This window comes from Bos indicus, chromosome 8 (assembly GCF_029378745.1).
Source record: "Bos indicus isolate NIAB-ARS_2022 breed Sahiwal x Tharparkar chromosome 8, NIAB-ARS_B.indTharparkar_mat_pri_1.0, whole genome shotgun sequence".
Classification (NCBI taxonomy): domain Eukaryota; kingdom Metazoa; phylum Chordata; class Mammalia; order Artiodactyla; family Bovidae; genus Bos; species Bos indicus.
The window spans coordinates 48,593,376-48,616,953 of NC_091767.1; the positions used below are offsets into that span (position 1 = coordinate 48,593,376).

At 39.1% G+C, this 23,578-nt stretch overlaps 1 long non-coding RNA gene and 1 pseudogene across 1 annotated transcript in view; one reads left to right on the plus strand and one right to left on the minus strand.

Moving 5' to 3' along the window:
- Positions 1-1,585: 1,585 nt before the first annotated feature.
- LOC139184549 (uncharacterized) overlaps positions 1,586-23,578 on the plus strand; it is a 192,670-nt gene continuing 170,677 nt past the window's right edge. Inside the window, exon 1 of the long non-coding RNA XR_011568069.1 lies at positions 1,586-1,858. This is a non-coding gene — a long non-coding RNA (uncharacterized lncRNA). The remainder of the gene's footprint in view (positions 1,859-23,578) is intronic.
- On the minus strand, positions 4,073-5,704 carry LOC109562958 (elongation factor 1-alpha 1 pseudogene; annotated as a pseudogene).

A 23,578-nucleotide genomic window follows, 5' to 3' on the forward strand; every position in this document is an offset into this window, starting at 1 on the left:
TTAGTTGCAAATAAAATCTTGATTTCAACCTTACAAATTATTTAATAATACTAAAATACAAGCACCAATAAAATTCTCTTAATAATATTTGAAATATATGCCCTGAAGTGATACAAACAACAGACCAAAATCACTAGAGTCTTTTATGCTTTGTATAAGACATGTGCTAGCAAATTTTTTGAAGCATCTTTGTCTCTAGTTTTAATAACTGTAGTCTGAACTATGACATATTTATTTTTTAAAATTAATTAATTAATTAATTTTAATTGGAGGCTAATTACTTTACAATATTGTAGCGGTTTTTGCCATACATTGACATGAATCAAGTGTACTATGACATTTAAATTTGTTGAGATGTTACATGCTCAGTCTTGCCCATCTGATTCTTAGTATCTGTATTAGTTTTCTCTTGCTGCTGTATCAAATTACTACAGTCTAGGGCCATTCTGAATATACCTGATCTTGTCAAATTACTACAAACTTTGTGGCTGAAAACAACACTAATGTAGTAGCCTACACATCTATAGATCAGAGGTCTGATCTAGATCACAGGCCTAAAGTCAAGGTGTTATGAAGGCTGAGTTCCTTTCTGTAGGATATGTGGAGAATTTGTTTCCTTGCCTTTTGCAGTTTCTAGAGGCCACCGGCTTTCCTTGGCTCACAGTCCCCTTCCTTTGTCTTCAAAGCCAGCAATGTTGGACCAAGTCCCTCTCACATCCCATCTTAGTCAGCTCAGGTTGCCACAGTAAAATACTATAGGATGGGTTGCTTAAACAGCACATGTTTATTTTTCCACAGTTCTGGAGGATGGAAATTCCAAGATTAGGGTGCAAGCACAGATAGGTGAAAGCTCTTTTCTTGATTTGCAGATGGCCACCTTCTTGCTGTGCTGTTACACGATAGGAGAGCAAGCTCTCTGGTGTTTCTAATAAGAGATAAGGACACTAATTCCATTATGGGGAAGCCTACCCTCATGACTTCATCTAAACCTAATTACCTCCCAAAGACCCTATCACCAAATGCCATCATGTTAGGGATTAGGACGTCAGCATGAATTTTTGGAGTATGTGATTCAGTCCACAGTACATCATCACTCTGTCCTCCTCTTCTGTCTTCTCTTCCACATTTAAGGGCCATGTGATTACAGTGGACACACTTGGATTTCCGATAATCTCCTTATTTTAAGGTCACTTGATAGACAACCTTAATTCCATCTGCAACCTTAATTCCCCCTTTGCATGTAAGGTAACATATTCACAGGGTTTCAGGATTAGGATGTGGACATCTTTGGGGGCCACTATTGTACTTACCACATTATCATGTCAATCATAAATTCATAGAGTCTAGACAAGCCAAGTTAACTCAGATTGGAAGCAAGTATAAGGAGTCAAATTCAGTATCCTAATTCAGTCAAATTCAGTTTCTTAAATTCCTGGTATCTTAAAGTCATACTGCCTTTAAATTTAAAAATGAAATTGGAAGAATTAAACAGAAAGGCATTATATACACATATCCACTTATTTATATACATATCTATATCTATCTATGAACAATTGTATTTATATATATTTATAAAGGTGCAATGGCCAATTTTATTTATTACTTGGCTAAGCTATGGTTGTTTGATCAAACACCAGTCTAGATGTTGCTTGTATTTTTTATATGTGATTAATATTTGCATTTGGTAGACTTTGAGTAAAGCAGATTTCTCTCCATAATGTAGGTGCACTTCAGCCAATTCGTTGAAGACCTTAAGAACAAAAACTGAGTTCACTCAAAGAAGAATGAATTCAACCACTGCACTGCCGTCAGGTTCAAGACGACAACACTGACTCCTGCTAGAATTTCCAGTCTACTGGTAAGTACTGCAAATTTCACTCTTGCCAGCTGCCACAATCTCATAAGCCAGTTCCTATAGATAGATTGATATTTAGATGAATGGATAGATAGATAAAGTTTGCTGTTTCTGTTTCTTTAGAAAAGTATCCATGTTAAAATTGAGGGAAGTCTGAAATTATCATAATTAAAAGTGAATTGGGTAAATTCAGTGATAGAGGATATAAGCTGTACCTTACCTTATTTCAGTGAATGAGGAGAACCTGAAGTCAGTGCTTGTTTGGCAGCATGAAAGAGAATTGTTCCTTGTATTGTTGTTGTTGTTTGGTTGTTAAGTTGTGTCCAACTTTTTTACGACTCCATGGACTGTAGCCTGCCAGGTTCCTCTATCCATGCAATTCTCCAGGCAAGAATACTGGAGTGGGTTGCATCTTCCTTCTTCAGAGAATCTTCCTGACCTAGGAATCAAACCCATGGCTCTTGCATTGGCAGGCAGATTCTTTACCACTGAGCCACCAGGGAAGCCCATTCCTTATATTGTCACTTTTAAATCTGAAGGTTATGAACATGTTGGAGGAGGTGGTGTTTGTGAAGTAGGAGGAGGTGATGGAAGTTCTGAGCTAGGCAGGGGCCCTGTGTCAACATTTATCTACTGATATAACATTTGCATGGGTGAATATTAAAAAAACATAGTTGTGTAATATACATCAAAATGAAATAATTTAAGGAAAAATGTAAAGTGAATGGTATGTAGATATGGCAAAATCTTGGTGATATGCAAATTACTACAGTTTAAGAAATGATAATGTAGAGAAATGATCATCAAATAAATCTGGCTAGGACTTAAGAGTCATGAGACCTGGATCAGATCATGAATGTGATACTTACCAGTTTTAAGACTTCTAATTCTTTGGTAGTAAGAAGGGTAAGATGAGAAAATTATCACCAACCCAACTTATCTCCTAATCTTGTGAGTTTCATTGAATTTCATTCGTTTTTTTTTTTGTCCAAACATTTATCAAATTTATATTACATGTTGGACTTCCCAGGTGGCACTAGTGATAAGGAACCGAACTGCCAATGCAGGAGACACAGGAGACTCAGGTTCGGTCCTTGAGTTGGAAAGATCCCCTGGAGGAAGGCGTGGCAACCCACTCCAGTATTCTTGCCTGGAGAATCCTATGGACAGAGAAGCCTGGTGGGCTACAGTCCCTAGGGTCACAAAGAGTGGGACACAACTGAAGTAACTTAGCAGGCATGCATATTATATGTTGGTAAAGAAAATACTGTGTAAAGTACTTTGTTACTGGAGGGAGAAATAGGCTTTTGAAATTTTTCATGATGAACTTGTGTTTAAATTTAAACTCAAGGGTAGCCCTCACTCATTTCAAAAGATCATTAGCGTAAATTTAAATGAAAATAAGACATTTCTTTTCTTCTCCAAATATGAAAATAAAATGAGTGTTAGTGGGTGAGGGCATTAAGATCAGAAATAGAAGGTGCCATTTTTCATTTAGTAACTTGAACACATAGAGAATCACCTTTAACTTGATCTTATTATTTATACAGTGCTGGGAATACACGTGGTACCTTGCAAAGTGAAAGTAGAAATGACAAGGTCTTTTCCCTGAGGAGCTCAGACCCAAACGTTGAACGAGTCAATGCAGCGTAGCAGTGGAGTGCGTAATTGACTGATATGATGGGAAAGGTCAGGCTGGGGCTGTGGGCTGACGATGTAGGAAATGAACCTTTCAAAGCCGAGGTGGGTTGGGATTGGGAAGACAGGAGGAAGAGTGTGCTTCAGATGTCTCAGTGGGATGAAATAGAAAATGTAGGGCCAAAGGGCTCACAGAGAGGCAATTAAAGTGTGCCTACATACCAAGAAGCAGCTCAGAAAGAATCTGCATGCGTGCTAAGTCACTTGAGTTGTGCCTGACTCTTTGCGACACTATGGACCATAGCCTGCTAGGCTTCTCTGTGGGATTCTCCAGACAAGAATACTGGAGTGGGTTGCTGTACCCTCCTCCAGGGGATTTTCCCGACCCAGGAATCCAACCTGCGACTCTTACGTCTCCTGTATTGGCAGGCTGGTTTTTTACCACTAGCACCACCTGGGAAGCCCAGAAAGAATCTACTGGATATTATTTTCTTTTTCTTTTTCTCATTAACTTTTTTTAATGGGTCTCAAATTCTGTGACAGATTTTTGGTCAAGTTGTTTTCATTAAAAAGTACTGATTTTAAAAACTAATAACTTAAACTGCCACACACAAAACATATGGTCCACAAAAACATTCTCCTTTCCTTCTGAAGGTTTTACGATGCATTGTTATCATTAACCAGTCTTTTACTATTAAACTTAAATGGCCAATTGAGACAAACAGTTCTGAGACCGTTCTTCCACCACTGATTAAGACTGGGGTGGCAGGTATTGGGGATAATATTCATTTAGCCTTCTGAGCTTTCTGGGCAGACTTGGTGACCTTGCCAGCTCCAGCTGCCTTCTTGTCCACTGCTTTGATGACACCCACAGCGACTGTCTGTCTCATGTCACACACAGCAAAACGGCCCGGGGGAGGATAATCAGAGAAGCTCTCGACACCACATGGGCTTGGCAGAAACTATATCAACGATGGCAGCATCACCAGATTTCAAGAATTTAGGGCCATCTTCCAGCTTTTTCCCAGAACGATGATCAATCTTCTTCTTCAGCTCAGCAAACTTGCAAGCAATATGAGCTGTGTGACAATCCAGCACAGGTGCATATCCAGCACTGATTTGGCCTGGATGGTTCAAAATAATCACCTGAGCTGTGAAGCCAGCAGCTTCCATGGGTGGATCATTGTTGCTGTCACCAGCCACATTGCCACGATGGACATCTTTGACAGACACGTTCTTGACATTGAAGCCCACATTGTCCCCAGGAAGGGCTTCACTCAATGCTTCATGGTGCATTTCTACAGACTTCACTTCAGTTGTTACATTGACTGGAGCAAAGGTGACCACCATGCCAGGTTTGAGAACACCAGTCTCCACATGACCCACAGGGACAGTACCAATACCACCAATTTTATAGACATCCTGGAGAGGCAAACACAAGGGTTTGTCAGTTGGGCAAGTTGGTGGCAGGATGCAATCCAGAGCTTCAAGCAGGGTGGTTCCACTGGCATTGCCGTCCTTACAGGTGACTTTCCATCCCTTGAACCATGGCATATTAGCACTTGGCTCTAGCATGTTGTCACCATTCCAGCCAGAAATTGGCACAAATGCTACTGTGTCGGGGTTGTAGCCAATTTTCTTAATGTAGGTGCTGACTTCTTAACAATTTCTTTGTATCTCTTCTGGCTATAGGGTGGCTCAGTGGAATCCATTTTGTTAACGCCAACAATTAGTTGTTTCACACCCAGGGTGTAAGCCAGAAGGGCATGCTCACAGGTCTGCCCGTTCTTGGAGATACCGGCTTCAAATTCACCAACACCAGCAGCAACATTCAGGACAGCAGTCAGCCTGGGATGTGCCTGTAATCATGTTTTTGAGGAAGTCTCTGTGTCCTGGGGCATCAATGATGGTAACATAGTACTTGCTGGTCTCAAATTTCCACAGGGAGATATCAGTGGTGATACCACGCTCACGTTCAGCTTTAAGTTTGTCCAAGACCCAGGCATATTTGAAGGAGCCCTTTCCCATCCCGGCAGCCTCCTTCTCGAACTTTTCAATTGTTCTCTTGTCAATCCCGCCACATTTGTAGATCAGATGGCCAGTCGTGGTAGACTTCCCTGAATCTACATGCCCAATGACAATGATGTTGATGTGGGTCTTCTCCTTTCCCATTTTGGCTTAGGTTTAATGGTGGTTTTCACAACACCTGTGTCCTGGTGGCAAACCTGTTGCGAAAAAGTGGATATTATTTTCTTTATTCCTTGTTATTTGTAAGGTTCTGTTCTCAACATGTGCCAGTGAATACACTATTTTATCCATTTCTGGTTTAAAAATTAAGGGTGAAAGTGGGCAGCTAGATAAATATTTCCAGGGAAATTTGGTCAATTTGACAGTAGAAACCATAGCAAAGTGGGGAGAGTCACAGTATACCCTGGTGTTGGCAATGAGTTAATGAGTGCTCTGAAAAACACAAAGGTTTCCAAATCCCATGATTGCTTATGACACTTGACCATTCAACCTTGCATGCTAATGGAGCTACCAGGATGGGTCCTTAGCCCTTTGTCTGTCTATACCAACCTTCCCACTATGTGTTCCTGAATAGCCAGAGTTAATAGTTAAATTATGATGGCATCCTTTACAATATCGCTCTAGCTCCTCTAATTTTCTCCTACTTTGAGTCATAATAATCATTGTAACAACTAGTATCTGTTGAGGACTTAGTGTTTGCCAGGCACTATTTGAAGCACCTCACATATAATATCTCATTTATTCTTCATAACAGGTAGTAGTAGAAAACCGTTTTACAGACAAGGAAATGGAGACTCAAAAATATTAAGTGATTCATTCAAGGTAATTCAACTAAAAAGTGATAGTGGTGGTATTTGAACCTAGGTTTTATTGTCCTAGCTCTCCTTCTTTACTGCCTCACTATTATTGCCTACCAGAAGGCCTTACAGAAGCTAGGAGGGGGTGAAAGGGTGTGAAACAGAACTACAGAGTCAAAATCACCTCACAGCATCATCTTCTCTTACCCCTGCCTCTCCAGAAAGAATCCCCTAAATGCCATCCCTGATAAGTTGTCACTTTGCTTCTCCTCAGATGCTACTGGTGACCTGGAACTTGGTGCCACATGAGGCAGCCTGGTCCATTTTTAGATAGCTCTAATTGTTACCCAGTTATTCCATATTTTGAACATAAATAATTTCTCTCCCTAACTTCACCTACTTGTCCTAGTTCTGTTTTCTGGAGCTCTACCAAATACAACTTTTCTTTCCTCTGATGGACATACTGTTAAATATTTGAAGAACTGAGGGATTTTGGACTGTCTCTTACTATACCCCAGCCTTCTTTGTTCTACTTGCAGAAGAAATGCAAGATTTTATTTTCTAAATGTGACAGGTCTTTGAGTTCATTTTTGTGAGAGCTTATTTATACCTATTAACCCAGAAGGACATTATTATGCATAGGAAAGATTAGCTTTGTTCTAGAGTACTCTTGCCTGGAAAATCCCATGGATGAAGGAGCCTGGTAGGCTGTAGTCCATGGGGTCGCTAAGAGTCGGACACGACTGAGCGACTTCCCTTTCACTTTTCACTTTCATGCATTGGAGAAGGAAATGGCAACCCACTCCAGTGTTCTTGCCTGGAGAATCCCAGGGACGGGGGAGCCTGGTGGACTGCCGTCTAATGGGGCTGCACAGAGTCGGACATGACTGAAGCGACTTAGCAGCAGCAGCAGGGTTTATTTGGTTGGGACAGTCAGTATACCTCTGTGCAGTCTTAATAGTTTAACATTCAGTTTCATTCATTTATTTCTCTGGCTTTGTGCTTGACCCAGGCTAGGCCCTGGTGTTCAACTCTAAGGATAAATCATTTATCTCTTCAAAACTTTTAAAAAAAAGAGAGAGAGAGGAACACATGATAGTGAAAAAGTATTTTTGTGAAGATCAAAAATAAGATGTAGAGAAAAAAAAGAACATGAGGTAGTTTTGGGTGTCATGAGGATGAGCCTCTTGGTGTGAATCTAGTGAGTGAAGACTGAAGCATTAGAGACTTGTAAGGACAAATTGGGTGGTATCATCAGGAAGAATAAGAGACTAGAGCAACTTTGGCAACGATTTATGGTATTTCTGGTTCTATCTGAGGAAGGATAAAAATTATAGACTATACAGATGACATTATTTTTGTTAAATTGGGCATTGTGGCTGGTTATGAAAGTTGTGAGTTTTACAGTTGTCAATATAATATAGTATTCTACATAAAAATTTCCAGGAGGCTTAAGACTTTTGTGTTTCAGTGAAAAACTTCAATTTTATTAAAAAATTTAATCTTTAGGAAAGCTTTTATATTGGAACTGACTCCCTTGTGCATGGGGAGATTGCTTCTCCCTTTCCTCTGGTGTGTCCTCCCTTTTGTTTATTGGAAGGTGAATTGGCTCGAACTGGGAAGGTCACTAAACAGTCACATGACTGGGGAAGAGGCTTCTTCAGAGTTCAGTTTCCTCATCTGTGAATTGAGGCTGTCAGGCTAAGTTTCTTTCTAGTTCTGAGGATTATTAAGTCCTTTCTTATTTTGGTGTAGGGTTTTCCTGATATATAAGGGCCTAGTATGGACATAAATAGTTCATTACCCTTTTGACATCTGTGGTGTTGCAGATTGAATTGTTGGTTGCAATGCTTCATTTTCCTGATATGCTGGTATTAGATTTATTCATATCCTCACCAGGGCATTAGGGTGAACAAAGTATGTTTCTCTGTCCCTTGGCTTTAGGTTTGTCCTAAAGCGTGTTCTTTGCGCCTTGCTTTGACCAAAAGCAGCTGTGACATAAGCAAGGGCTTGAAACATACTTGTGCTTGTCTTGAGCCCTGGTCCAGGGAGGGTGAGAGAACCTGAACCTAGACACAGACCAGACCCAGATACAACCCAAAGTTTAGAGCCCAGCCTACATCAGTTGAATCCCAGCAAGTACATGAGTGAAAAATAAATGTTTTATATTTTTGCTGCTGTTTTGTAGTTCTTTATTTGGCAGGGTTAATTAATCATGAAAGTAAGGCATACTTAATGTGAATGTGCTGCGTTGCTTTGCTGCTGCTGCTGCTAAGTCGCTTCAGTCGTGTCCGACTCTCTGCAACCCCATAGATGGCAGCCTACCAGGCTCCCCCATCCGTGGGATTCTCCAGGCAAGAACACTGGAGTGGGTTGCCATTTCCTTCTTCAATGCATGAAAGTGAAAAGTGAAAGTGAAGTCGCTCAGTCGTGTCCAGCTCAACTGCTTTCAGTTCAGTTCAGTTCAGTTCAGTCGCTCAGTCGTGTCCGACTCTTTGCGACCCCATGAATCCCAGTACGCCAGGCCTCCCTGTCGCTCAGTCGTGTCCTGCTCAGTTGCTTTACTGAAAGAGGACTTCCCTGGTGGCTCAGATGGTAAAGTGACTGCCTACAATGCGGGAGACACGGGTTCGATCCCTGGGTCGGGAAGATCCCCTGGAGAAGGAAATGGCAACCCACTCCAGTATTCTTGCCTGGAGAATCCCATGGATGGACTAGCCTGGTGGGCTACAGTTCACGGGGTCGTAAAGAGTTGGACACGACTGAGCGACTCTTTGCGACCCCATCAATCGCAGCACGCCAGGCCTCCCTGTCACTCAGTCGTGTCTGGCTCAGTTGCTTTAGTTCTGTCCAATTCTTTGTGATCCCATGGACTGTAGTCCGCCAGGCTCCTCTGTCCATGGGATTTCCTAGGCAAGAATACTGGAGTGGGTTGCCATTTCCTCCTCCAGGGATCTTCCTGACCCCAGGGATCGAACCCACTTCTCCTATGTCTCCTGTATTGGCAGGCAGATTTTTCACCACTGAGCTACCTGGGAAACCCTAATGCCATTTAGTGGTCAATTTTTTAGTTTAGTTTGGGTTTTTTTTTTTCATAGAGCTGCCAGTCATTAAAGATGGTTTTGTTTTTTAACCCATTGATAATACTTCTGAGTGGAACCCCAAACCCTCAAGCTGGAATGACCCTTATTATTCAGGTTAGCTACCAGCATGCAGAATTTGGATTTAAATGCACACTAGGAGTCAGAGCCATTGAAGACCTCTAGGTCCCTTTGCTCCCAATACTAACTTCCTACTTCTCAGCCACAAACTTCATCCACAACATGTAAATAGCTGGCATTTATATACTGCTGCCCAAGCTGGGGGGAGGGGAGGATTGCAGTACAGGAAAATTGGCATCAGCAGTCTTTCGGGGCCTAAGAGTCTTGAGAATTAATGGATTCTTTTCTACCATGCTGTGTTCCAAAATTAATCTGGTTTCTGTCTGCCATGAACTGACACAGATTGTTGTTTTATGGTTATTTAAGGCACAAGCATTTACCCTCCACAATTAGGCTATCCCCTGCTTTTCCGTTTAATAAGATCAAACAAAGTGGTCCCCTATTTATATTCTTGAAAGCTGTGAGCTGAGATCACAGATCCATCATACTCACTTTTCTGCCCATCTGCAACTAGATCTTTTGGAATTTGATAGATTCACACTGTGTATCCAACACATCCTTAGGCTTGCTTAGGGAAAGTGAAGAAAATGTAAAACAATCCCATATAACTGGAAGAAAGAAATCCCATGCTGTGGTCATGCACAGTTCTTTTTAGAAGAACTTGGGTTTCATTGCATCTAGTATGTTATCTGCTAACTTTCCCTTGTTAATATTCTACAAGCTTTCCAGGCTCATAACATTCATTCTCTAAGCTCTTTATGGTAGAGGTGACACAAAATAATTCGGGATGAAAGGGACTTTATGATGAAATGAACCAAGAAAAATTTATTTCAGTCAAGCATAGATTCTGAGTTTGTGTTTTCTTTGATAAGACAGAGATTCCTACTCTGTTGTTATTTGTGGTGAAAGTCACCCAAGTATGATGCTGCATTCTTGGATATTACAGGTAGAAGGCAGGAGTGGAGACAGTCACTTACTCCTTCTCAGGGGGCACAGGAATAATTACCTGAATTATATTGGGATTTATACATCTTGAGTGTGACTGTTCCAATGCTACCTGTTATTGGAATGACATAGCAACTGTTTTAGTCAAATGATGCAGCAACAATAAAAATAAAACCTGGCCTAGTAAAAGTGAGTTTATAGTATGGAATCTTCAAAACTTGTTTTAGTGTCTATTAAACATTCTCATGCATTGGAGGCAGAAATGGAAACCCACTCCAGTGTTCTTGCCTGGAGAATCCCAGGGACAGGGGAGCCTGGTGGGCTGCCGTCTATGGGGTTGCACAGAGTCGGACACGACTGAAGTGACGCAGCAGCAGCAGCAAACCTTCTCACATACATTATTGCATTTATTTCTCAAAATAATCCTATGAGTATAGTTATTATACCCATATATCAAACATCATGCCTTTATTTAGATGTATGTTGCAATTCATCTTCAGATCTGTAAGTCTCTTCTGTCCTTAGATCAGATGCTACTTACGGGACAAATTTTTATATATCCTCATTATATATCCCCCAACATGATGATGAAGACATTCTATCATCATAGAGGTTAAGGAATTTGCCAAGGATCCCACAACTGATAAATTGCAGACTGAGATTCAAGCATTGCGTAGGCTAATAGCCTTTCCACTCTATGATAATGGCTTCCCTATAATACTTATAAATGCTTATAAACAATGCATTTGTTTAGTATTTTATATAATTTTTATGTTATGTTATGCTACATGATTTATATTATTCATGTATGTAACTACTTTAATAATTTGACCTGAAGATGTTAATAGTGTTCCTTTTACTCCCTGAGTAGAGACTGAGGATATAAAGAAAACAAAACAAGGTTTTTAACCCTTAGGATCTTCCTATCAGGATTGGGAAATTGGGCAGATAGACCAGAAGTAGATTTCCTGCTAATTCCTATGTGTGTGATGTTTTGGCCTTATTGTTAAGAGAAGTCTTGACATAATGCAACTATGACCAAAACAAGATTCCTTTGTCTTCTCTTTTCAATTTCTCCAAACCCAGGATTTTCCAAACTCCCAGCCACTGTGTTGTAGGAGGTTGAGTGAAGGAACCCCTCATATGCAAACAGTTTTACCAATGAAGTTCTTTCCCTAAATTTTGCAAAGAAAAACAATGGGAAAGATTTTCTAATCTTTTGGCTCTAATTCCTCTACTGAATGGAGAATGCAATCATTCTAAGTAGTGTGTAAAATTAATTATAGTTGGAAGAGAGTTGCCAGGCTTGTGGATTCCCAGGGATTGCAGGGGTGGGGGTGGGGTGGGAATTGCCCTCCAGATACAGTCAATTTTTCCATAAATGTGTTCAGAAAATACCCATGTTTTTGTTTTCACTCCAGCATGACCTTGGTGTGGGATCCAAGGAAATTAACTTTACTGGGTCTGAATTTCCTTTTAAATTATGCAACTAAAAATGCTGATAGATCTTAGCCTGTGCTAATGTTGCGTATGAGAACCCAATACCAGATAATATCTAATTTAAAGTCTATTCACCTTCATTTTAAAAACATTCTTTTTGTAGTTCTTTTAAATAGCAATTAATAGGTTTAAGCTTTTGCTGGGGGGAGGGTGCTATGGAGGAATTATTCATAATTATATATCACTTATTTATCTGTCGATTATCTGTCAACAAGTAAATTTAAGACTACTGTATTTCATCTGAAATGGAATATAGATATAAAGTTTGAAGAGATGAGGTTTTTTTTTAAAAAACATCAGATAATTAAGTGAAATTATTAGATAATTAAGTAAAGAAAACTATCTGGATGACACATAATATAGAGTACCATACTAGTCACACTTCATCTCTAAGGATAAGAATTATATCAAAATCACTTGATGGTAAACTTAAGTGTCTTCTAGGAGAGGCTTTTTGGGAAAAGTACATATAAGGTGGTCTATTGTAGAGACTCACTTTACTGTTTTCATTTGAAAGATAGTTAAATATCTACCCTCTCTGTTTTCTAATCTTACTTTCCAGTGGCATCTTCATCTTATTTTTCTTCAGCAAAACTTCTACTGCGACCCTAAGCATGACCTACTTAGAAATTTATAACCAGTGATACATTTATTTACTTTAAGAGCAATTTAGGCACCTATGAACAACTCCCTTTAGGGTACCATGTTGATCAGTAAAAGAATTCCGTTACATAACTGGACTTTTTTTTTTTTAAATCTTAAAGTTATAACCAGATCATTTTTTAAGTTTGGAAATTTGTTTTTATTTTTTAAATAATTATGCTTATTATAAAAAAACAGAAATTTCAGAAAAATATTAGAAAGTAGAGGGAGAAAATCACCCATATTTAACTATTCATGGTGAATTTTCTTCTCATTTTTTTTTAAACATCTTCTAGTTCTCCTTTATCTCAAACAAGCTTTTCGGAGGTTACTATTGACTCCCTTGGTCTTTCTGTTGTACGAACACCCAGATGTAATACATGTTTGTAACACCTGGCTTTGTTTCAGGTGTATTGTTGTTTCTGTGCCCCATCTCCTCCTCGGTGTCATCTGCTCACTTCCACCAAAATTTCTGATGAAGGCTGAGAATATTAGTTTCTGGAGTAAATAACAGTTTTTAGGGATGCCAGGCATTGGTTCTAAGTGAGAAGCACTTCCTTTGATTACACATTTCCTTTACCAGATCTCTGAAGAAGCCCAGCGGTAAAGCTTTTGCTTAGAAGATCACAGGCTGTAATCACTAGTCTTTTCTAATTACAAGTAATGAATTTCAGATTTTTTTCTTCCCTATTACATTCTGCTTTTGACCACTGTGCTTAGATCACTTAATGTGGCAATAGATTATAAGATTTTAATTTCTCAGTGTAATGATGGAATTGTCAGGTGGTTATGTTCTGATGCTTGGTGCCAGCTGGGACTGAGATTAAGTCCTAGTTTTTCTCATTTGCCAGTGAGGGACCTTGAAGAAGGCACTTTCCCTCTCTAAAATATAGTTGTTTGTTTTTTTAATGTGAATAATAATGAAATTATAACAATCATGGGGTGTGTTGTAGGGATTATGTGAGACAGTTGTAGAGAGGTTATGAGCACAGATTCCATAACTACCTGGATTCAAGCCAGCTACCTACTGGCAGTGTAGCCTTGGGAAAGTTTCTTAACCAATCTGTGCTTCTGATTTCTGAGTAATTAAATGAGGATAATCACAGTTAATATTTTGTAAAATTGTTGTGAGAGTTAAATAAGTTAATATATGGAAGCATACATAATAGTGACTAGCACAAGTGTTTAGTCAATGCTGGTTGTTTTTATTATTATTATTGGCATTTATAAAGCCTGGCCCATAGTAAATCCTCAGTAGATATTTATTCTTATGATTCTTCTCTGGATTTGTCACTGTTCTTTCTCCCCTTTTGTTCTTTGCTTAACTTATTGAGATCAATAAATAGGACCTCGCCCTAAGTGAGCATCAGTAATCTTTGAAATTAGCAGCAGAGAAGAGCAACTCATGGGTTCTACTCTTTACCAGATCAGATAGATTTTTTTCTTTTGCCACCTACTCTCCATTGACTAGAACAAGAAGGGTATACTCATCCCACTGTCCATATAAGTCATTATTGTATGCAGGTAATTATCCAGAGTTCTATTATCCTAGAGAATTATTTTAGAAATGGTTGTTTTTATTTATGCCCAGCTGACAAAAGAGGGATACCACCCTGGGCATCCTGCAGAAGCTTAGTGTGCCTTTCAAAATAATAGAAATTACTATTTAGGGGCAGAATTCTTTTTTTTTTTTCTTGTATCGATTTGATAAGATATCAGCATTAATAAAAGGAATGACCAACATGGTAGATCATCATTGCTAATGTCATTGATTTCCACCTATACTGTGTATCATATACTAACACAAAAGAGATATAGTTACGGGTAGCCAAATGTATCTGAATATTCTTAGTCCATTTAATATGCAGTAGTTTTTTCCCTCTGAAGTAATGTCAAAAAGGATTTTATTGTATTTAATTTCAGAAATAAAATTTGTGATAGATTGGACAAGTACAGAACTGAAGGTTTTGAATGCCATTTAAAATGATTTTTACTCAATTTCTCCCATGTGCCAGTTGCTTTCACTAATGACATTTTTTTTTTTTTGCTGCAAAATTTATGAAAAAAGAATTAGCTATGCAAATTAATGATATAAAAAGAAATGGAGGGACAATATTTATCTCTCTAGCAGGGGGCATATTACTCTCATGTAACAACAACAACAACCACAAAAAAATCTATGTTCCTTTCAGTTCGTTCAGTCCAGTCACTCAGTCATATCCGACTCTGTGTGACCCCATGGACTGCAGTGCTCTAGGCTTCCTTGTCCATCACCAACTCCAGCAGCTTGCTCAAACTCATGTCTATCAAGTCAGTGATGCCATCCACCATCTCATCCTCTGTCATCCCCTTCTCCTCCTGCCTTCTATCTTTCCCAGCGTCAGGATCTTTTCCAATGAGCCAGTTCTTCGCATCAGGTGGCCAAAGTATTGGAGTTTTAGCTGCAGCATCAGTCCTTCCAATGAATATTCAGGACTGATTTCCTTCAGGACGAACTGGTTGGACCTCCTTGCAGTCCAAGGGACTCTCAAGAGTCTTCTCCAACCCCACAGTTCAAAAGCATCAATTCTTCGGCGCTCAGCTTTCTTTATAGTCCAGCTCTCACATCCATACATGACTCCTGGAAAACCCATAGCTTTGATTCGACGGACCTTTGTTGGCAAAGTAATGTCTCTACTTTTTAAAATGCTATCTAGGTTGGTCATAGCATTTCTTCCCAGGAGCAAGCGTCTTTTAATTTCATGGCTGCAGTCACCATCTGCAGTGATTTTGGGGCTCAAGAAAATAAAGTCTATCACTATTTCCATTATTTCCCCATCTATTTGCCATGAACTGATTGGACCGGATGCCATTTTAGTTTTCTGAATGTTGAGCTTCAAGCCAACTTTTTCACTCTCCTCTTTCACTTTCATCAAGAGGCTCTTTAGTTCTTCACTTTCTGCCATAATGGTGGTGTCATCTGCATATCTGAGGTTATTGATATTTCTCCCAGCAGTCTTGATTCCAGCTTGTGCTTCATCCAGCGCAGCATTTTGCATGATGCACTCTGCATATAAGTTAAATAAGCAGGGTGACAATATACAGCCTTGACATACTCCTTTCCCTATTTGGAACCAGTCTGTTGTTCCATGTCCGGTTCTAACTGTTGCTTCTTGACCTGCATACAGATTTCTCAGGCGGTAGGTCAGGTGGTCTGGTACTCCCATCTCTTTAAAAATTTTCCACAGTTTGTTATGATCCACACAGTCAAAGGCTTTGGCATAGTCAATAAAGCAGAAGTAGATATTTTTCTGGAATTCTCTTGCTTTTTCAGTGATCCAGCAGATGTTGTCAATTTGATATCTAGTTTCTCTGCCCTTTCTAAATCCAGCTTGAACACCTGGAAGTTCATGGTTCAGGTACTGTTGAAACCTGGCTTGGAGAATTTTGAGCATTACTTTGCTAGCGTGAAATGAGTGCAATTGTGTGATAGTTTGAACATTGTTTGGCATTGCCTTTCTTTGGAATTGGAATGAAAACTGACCTTTTCCAGTCCTGTAGCCACTGCTGAGTTTTCTAAATTTGCTAGCATATTGAGTGCAGCACTTTCACAGCATCATCTTTTAGGATTTGAAATAGCTCAACTGGAATTCCATCACCTCCACTAGCTTTGTTTGTAGTGATGCTTCCTAAGGCCCACTTGACTTTGCCTTCCAGGATATCTGGCTGTAGGTGAGTGATCACACAATCATGGTTATCTGGGTCATGAAGATCTTTTTTGTATAGTTCTTCCATGTATTCTTGCCACCTCTTCTTCAGATCTTCTGCTTCTGTTAGGTCCATACTATTTCTGTCCTTTATTGTGCCCATCTTTGCATGAAACTTTCCCTTGGTATCCCTAATTTTCTTGAAGAGATCTCTAGTCTTTCTCATTCTATTGTTTTCTTCTATTCCTTTGCATTGATCACTGAGGAAGGCTTTTTTTTTTTTTTTATCTCTCTTTGCTATTCTTTGGAACTCTGCATTCAAATGGATATATCTTTCCTTTTCTCCATTTTTTTAGCTTCTCTTCTTTTCTCAGTTATTTGTAAGTCCTCCTCAGACAATCATTTTGCCTTTTTGCATTTCTTTTTCTTGCGGATGGTCTTGATCACTGCCTCCTGTAGAATGTCACGAACCTCCCCCCCATAGTTCATCAGGCATTCTGTCTGTCAGATCTAATCCCTTGAATCTGTTTGTCACTTCTACTGCATAATCATAAAGGATTTGATTTAGGTCATACCTGAATGGTCTAGTGGTTTTCCCTACTTTCTTCAATTAAGTCTGAATTTGGCATGTTTCTTTAAATATAATTAAAATCTAGAATTCCGCATTTTGGGCTGGTCTTCCCCAGTTGGTCATAAATATTGGGATTGGAATCTAACAGATAACCATGGGGAATGCTGTTTTATAATAACATGCAATGTTTTATCATAATGTATATGATAAATTTAATGTATTCTGAACATAGGTTCAAGCCTCCGTTCTGTGACTTACTATCCTATGCTAAGTCACCTCAGTTGTGTCCGACTCTGTGCAACCCCAGAGATGGCAGCCCACCAGGCTCCCCTGTCCCTGGGACTCTCCAGGCAAGAACACTGGAGTGGGTTGCCATTTCCTTCTCCAATGCAGGAAAGTGAAAAGTGAAAGGGAAGTCACTCAGTCGTGTCCAACTCTTAGCGACCCCATGGACTGCAGCCTACCAGGCTCCTCCATCCATGGGATTTTCCAGGCAAGAGTACTGGAGTGGGATGCCATTGCCTTCTCCCTATGACTTACTAGCAAAGCCTTATTATCTTTTCTATATGTCTGGAATAATATACCTACTTCCAGAGTTATTGTTAGGATTATGGTACATAATATATATAAAAAACAATATGTAAGGTGATACAAAACTGTTAGTTATTAGCAATCAAAGATTCAAAACGACTACCTTAAACTTGCCATTTAAATAAAATATTTCTTGAACACCTTTGGTTTTACTTAGAGATTGAATATACCAAATATACATCACTGATCATGTGAGTTCCTGTCAAGATGTGTCTCCCAGTGGGCAAGACCATTTAAGAAGAGGAGAAGAACAGTGCATATAGATATTTAGATCAGTACTAACATAGGAAATCACATTTGGTAATAATAAAAGGTAAGAGAAAAATAGTATAAAATATTACAAAGACTTGTTCTAAATCTATTTTGCCTCAGTACCCAAAGGGCTTTACAATATTATTTTCTCCCATTTTCTTCTTTGCAGCTGGGAAATGAGGCCCAGACCAGTCTTAAACCTGGGAGGGCAGTGCTGTATCAGACAGGAAGAGCTGTGGAATTATAGTTGACTTCAACAGTTTTGGTCAGACACCTGCTAGGAGGGACAGTAAACCAAAGTGGTTAAGCCTGTGGGCTCTGGACATAGACCATTTGGAAGCAGTTTGGTTTTACTAACCTTGAGCAAATTACCCTGAGATTTAGTTTCTTTACCTGTAAAATGAGAATGTTTAACATCTTCTTTCTGGTTTAAAGGTAAGGATTCAATAACAGATGGAGCTGTACTTTCAAACTTTCATATGCTCACAAATCACTGTTGTTCAGTCACTCAGTCATGTCCGACTCTTTGCGACCCCATGGACTGCAGCACACCAGGCCTCCCTGTCCCCCACCACCTCCTGGAGCTTGCCCAAACTCACGACCATTGAGTCGGTGATGCTTCCAACCATCTCGTTCTCTGTCGTCCCCTTCTCCTCCTGAATTCTGATTCAGTAGGTCTGGGCAGGGCCTGAGAATCCACTTGTCTAACATGTCCCCTGGTGATCCCTGTGCTGTACCATATTGTCAGTAGCAAAGATATAAAGCACCCAGAAGTTGTGCTCTACGATTTCTGGAAATTGTAAATACTCAATAAATGTTGGCCATTATTTTCCTTCTAGCACTGCACTATATGTTTTCACAAATGTTATTGTGATTATTCTTTACAACAACTTTATATTAGGTATTATTATGTCTCCATTTCTCAAATGAGGAGAGAAGTCTAGAAAAACTCATAAGTGATTCTCAACATTGTACTTGATCCCAGCTTTATTGATTCTAAGTACTATCTATTTCCTGCACTTGAAATTTTTCATAATTTGGGGTTAGGGAAAAAAAAGTGGACATAAATTCTCACTTTCCTGGTCTCTGATGCTGAAGTGGGAGCACATCTCTTCTCTGTAGGCTTCAAAAGAAATCCATGGACATTCAAATGACTTCCAGGTATATTACATGGTTTCTATTTTGTCCACATATGAAAATATTTATTTCTGATTATATTTGTGAAAAAAAGTAAAGTAAAACAGATTAGTATAAAAAATAAACTAAACATTAGCCCTCAAAAATCTCATTGCCCAGAGGCAAAATAACATATACATTATGTTGCAAGAGCCTATTGTTCAGGTACTCATCCTGTTGTGAGACATAGTGTGATAGTTACTTTGTTAACTAAACATAAGTGAAAGTGAAAGTTGCTCAGTCTGTCGGACTCCTCATGACCCCATGGATTTTAGTCCATGCAATTCTCAAGGCCAGAACACTAGAGTGGGTAGCCTTTCCCTTCTCCAGGGCATCTTCCCAACCCAGGGATCAAACCCAGGTCTCCCGCGTTGCAGGCAGATTCTTTACCAGCTGAGCCACGAGGGAAGCCCAAGAATACTGGAGTGGATAGCCTATCCCTTCTCCAGCGGATCTTTCCAACTCAGGAATCGAACCAGGGTCTCCTGCATTGCAGGCGGATTCTTTACCAACTGAGCTATCAGAGAAGCCCTAACTAAACATGGATGTGAGGGCACGGTCCTAAGATGGCAGAGGAATAGGACGGGGAGACAACTTTCTCCCCCACAAATTCATCAAAAGAACTTTTGAACGCTGAGTAAATTCCAGAAAACAACTTCTGGATGCTGGCAGAGGACATCAGGCACCCAAGAAAGCAGCCCTTTGTCTTTGAAAGGAGATGGAGAAGTCTTGAGGCTACTGTAAGAATAAGACTGAAAACCAGAGGCAGGAGGCTTAAGTCCAAATCCTGAGAACACCAGAGAACTCCTGACTCCAGGGAACATTAATCGACAAGAGTTCATCCAAAAGCCTCCATACCTACACTGAAACCAAGCTCCACCCAAGGGCCAACAAGCTCCAGAGCAAGACATACCATGCAAATTCTCCAGCAATGCAGGAACATAGCCCTGAGCTTCAACAGGCTGCCCAAAGACACTCCAAACCCACTGACATCTCATAATTCATTACTGGACACTGCATTGCACTCCAGAAAGAAGAAATCCAGCTCCACCCACCAGAACACCGACACAAACTTCCCTAACCAGGAAACCTTGACAAGCCACCTGTCCAATCCCACCCACAGCAAGGAAACTCTACAATGAAGAGAACTCCACAAACTGCCAGAATACAGAAAGGCCACCCCAAACACAGCAATATAAATAAGATGAAGAGGCAGAGAAATACCCAGCAGGTAAAGGAACAGGATAAATGCCCACCAAACCAAACAAAAGAGGAAGAGATAGGGAATCTACCTGATAAAGAATTCCCAATAAAGATAGTGAAAATGATCCAAAATCTTGAAAACAAAATGGAGTTACAGATAAATAGCCTGGAGTCAAGGATTGAGAAGATGCAAGAAAGGTTTAACAAGGACCTAGAAGAAATAAAGAGTCAATATATAATGAATAATGCAATAAACGAGATAAAAAACATTCTGGAGGGAACCAACAGTGGAATAACAGAGGCAGAAGATGGGATAAGTGAAGTAAAAGATAGAATGGTAGAAATAAATGAAACAGAGAGGAAAAAAGAAAAACAAATTAAAAGAAATTAGGACACTCTCAGAGACCTCTGGGACAATGTTAAATGCCCCAATATTCGAATCATAGGAGTTCCAGAAGAAGAAGACAAAAAGAAAGACCAGGAGAAAATACTTGAGGAGATAATAGTTGAAAACTTCCCTAAAATGGGGAAGGAAATAATCAGCCAAGTCCAAGAAACCCAGAGAGTCTCAAACAGGATAAACTCAAGGCAAAACACCCCAAGACACATATTAATCAAATTAACAAAGATCAAACACAAAGAAAAAATATTAAAAGTAGCAAGGGAAAAACAACAAATAACACACAAGGGGATTCCCATAAGGGTACCAGCTGATCTTTCAATAGAAACTCTTCAGGCCAGAAGGGAATGGCAGGACATACTCATGGTGATGAAAGAGAAAAACCTACAACCCAGATTACTGTACCCAGCAAGGATCTCATTCAAATATGAAGGAGAAATCAAAAGCTTTACAGACAAGCAAAAGCTGAGAGAATTCAGCACCACCAAACCAGCTCTTCAACAAATGCTAAAGGATCTTCTCTACACAGGAAACACAGAAAAGGTTTATAAACTTGAACCCAAAACAACAAAGTAAATGGCAATGGGATCATACTTATCAATAATTACCTTAAATGTAAATGGGTTGAATGCCCCAACCAAAAGACAAAGACTGGCTGAATGGATACAAAAATAAGACCCCTATATATGTTGTCTACAAGAGACCCACCTCAAACCAAGGGACACATACAGACTGAAAGTGAAGGGCTGGAAAAAGATATTCCATGTAAATAGAGTCCAAAAGAAAGCGGGAGTAGCAATACTCATATCAGATAAAATAGACTTTAAAACAAAGGCTGTGAAAAGAGACAAAGAAGGATACTACATAATGATCAAAGGATCAACCCTAGAAGAAGATATAACAATTATAAATATATATGCACCCAACCTAGGAGCACCACACTATGTAAGACAAATGCTAACAAGTATGAAAGGAGAAATTAACAATAACACAATAATAGTGGGAGACTTTAATATCCCACTCACGTCTATGGATAGGTCAACTAAATGGAAAATTAACAAGGAAATACAAACTTTAAATGATATAATAGACCAGTTAGACCTAATTGATATCTATATGACATTTCACCCCAAAACAATGAATTTCACCTTTTTCTCAAGCACACATGGAACCTTCTCCAGGATACATCACATCCTGGGCCATAAATCTAGCCTTGGTAAATTCAAAAAAATTGAAATCATTCCAAGCACCTTTTCTTATCACAATGCAGTAAGATTAGATCTCAATTACAGGAGAAAAACTATTAAAAATTCCAACATATGGAGGCTGAATGACATGCTGCTGAATAACGAACAAATCACAGAAGAAATAAAAAAAGAAATCAAAATATGCATAGAAACAAATGAAAACGAAAACACAACAACCCAAAACCTGTGGGACACTGTAAAAGCAGTGCTAAGAGGAAGGTTCATAGCAATACAGGCATACCTCAAGAAACAAGAAAAAAGTCAAATAAATAACCTAACTCTACACCTAAAGCAACTAGAAAAGGAAGAAATGAAGAACTCCAGGGTTAGTAGAAGGAAAGAAATCTTAAAAATTAGGGCAGAAATAAATGCAAAAGAAACAAAAGAGACCATAGCAAAAATCAACAAAGCCAAAAGCTGGTTCTTTGAAAGGATAAATAAATTTGACAAACCATTAGCCAGACTCATCAAGAAACAAAGGGAGAAAAATCAAATCAATAAAATTAGAAATGAAAATGGAGAGATCACAACAGACAGCACAGAAATACAAAGGATCGTAAGAGACTACTATCAGCAATTATATGCCAATATAATGGACAACTTGGAAGAAATGGACAAATTCTTAGAAAAGTACAACTTTCCAAAACTGAACCAGGAAGAAATAGAAAATCTTAACAGACCCATCACAAGCATGGAAATTGAAATTGTAATCAGAAATCTACCAGCAAACAAAAGCCCAAGTCCAGACGGCTTCATAGCTGAATTCTACCAAAAATTTAGAGAAGAGCTAACACCTATCCTACTCAAACTCTTCCAGAAAATTGCAGAGGAAGGTAAACTTCCAAACTCATTCTATGAGGCCACCAGCACCCTAATACCAAAACCTGACAAAGATGCCACAAAGAAAAAAAAAAAAACTACAGGCCAATATCACTGATGAACATAAGTGCAAGAATCCTTAAGAAAATTCTAGCAATCAGAATCCAACAATGCATTAAAAAGATCATACACCATGACCAAGTGGGCTTTATCCCAGGGATGCAAGGATTCTTCACATCTGCAAATCAATCAATGTAATACACCACATTAACAAATTGAAAAATAAAAGCCATATGATTATCTCAATAGATGCAGAGAAAGCCTTTGACAAAATTCAACATCCATTTATGAAAAAAAAAAAAAAAAAAAAACAACCCACCAGAAAGCAGGAATAGAAGGAACATACCTCAACGTAATAAAAGCTATATATGACAAACCCACAGCAAATATTATCCTCAATGGTGAAAAATAGAACCCATTTCCCCCAAAGTCAGGAATAAGACAAGGGTGCCCACTCTCACCACTACATTCAACATAGTTTTGGAAGTTTTGGCCACAGCAATTAGAGCAGAAAAATAAATAAAAGGAATCCAAATTGGAAAAGAAGTAAAACTCTCACTGTTTGCAGATGACATGATCCTCTACATAGAAACCCCTAAAGACTCCACCAGAAAATTTCTAGAGCTAATCAATGAATATAGTAAAGTGGCAGGATATAAAATCAACACACAGAAATCCCTTGCATTCCTATACACTAATAATGAGAAAATAGAGAAATTAAGGAAAGAATTCCATTCACCATTGCAATGAAAAGAATAAAATACTTAGGAATATATCTACCTAAATAAACAAAAGACCTATATATAGAAAACTATAAAACACTGGTGAAAGAAATCAAAGAGGACACAAATAGATGGAGAAATATACCACGTTCATGGATCGGAAGAATCAATATAGTGAAAATGAGTATATACCCAAAGCAATCTATAGATTCAATGCAATCCTTATCAAGCTACCAATGGTATTTTTCACAGAGCTAGAACAAAAAATTTCACAATATGTATGGA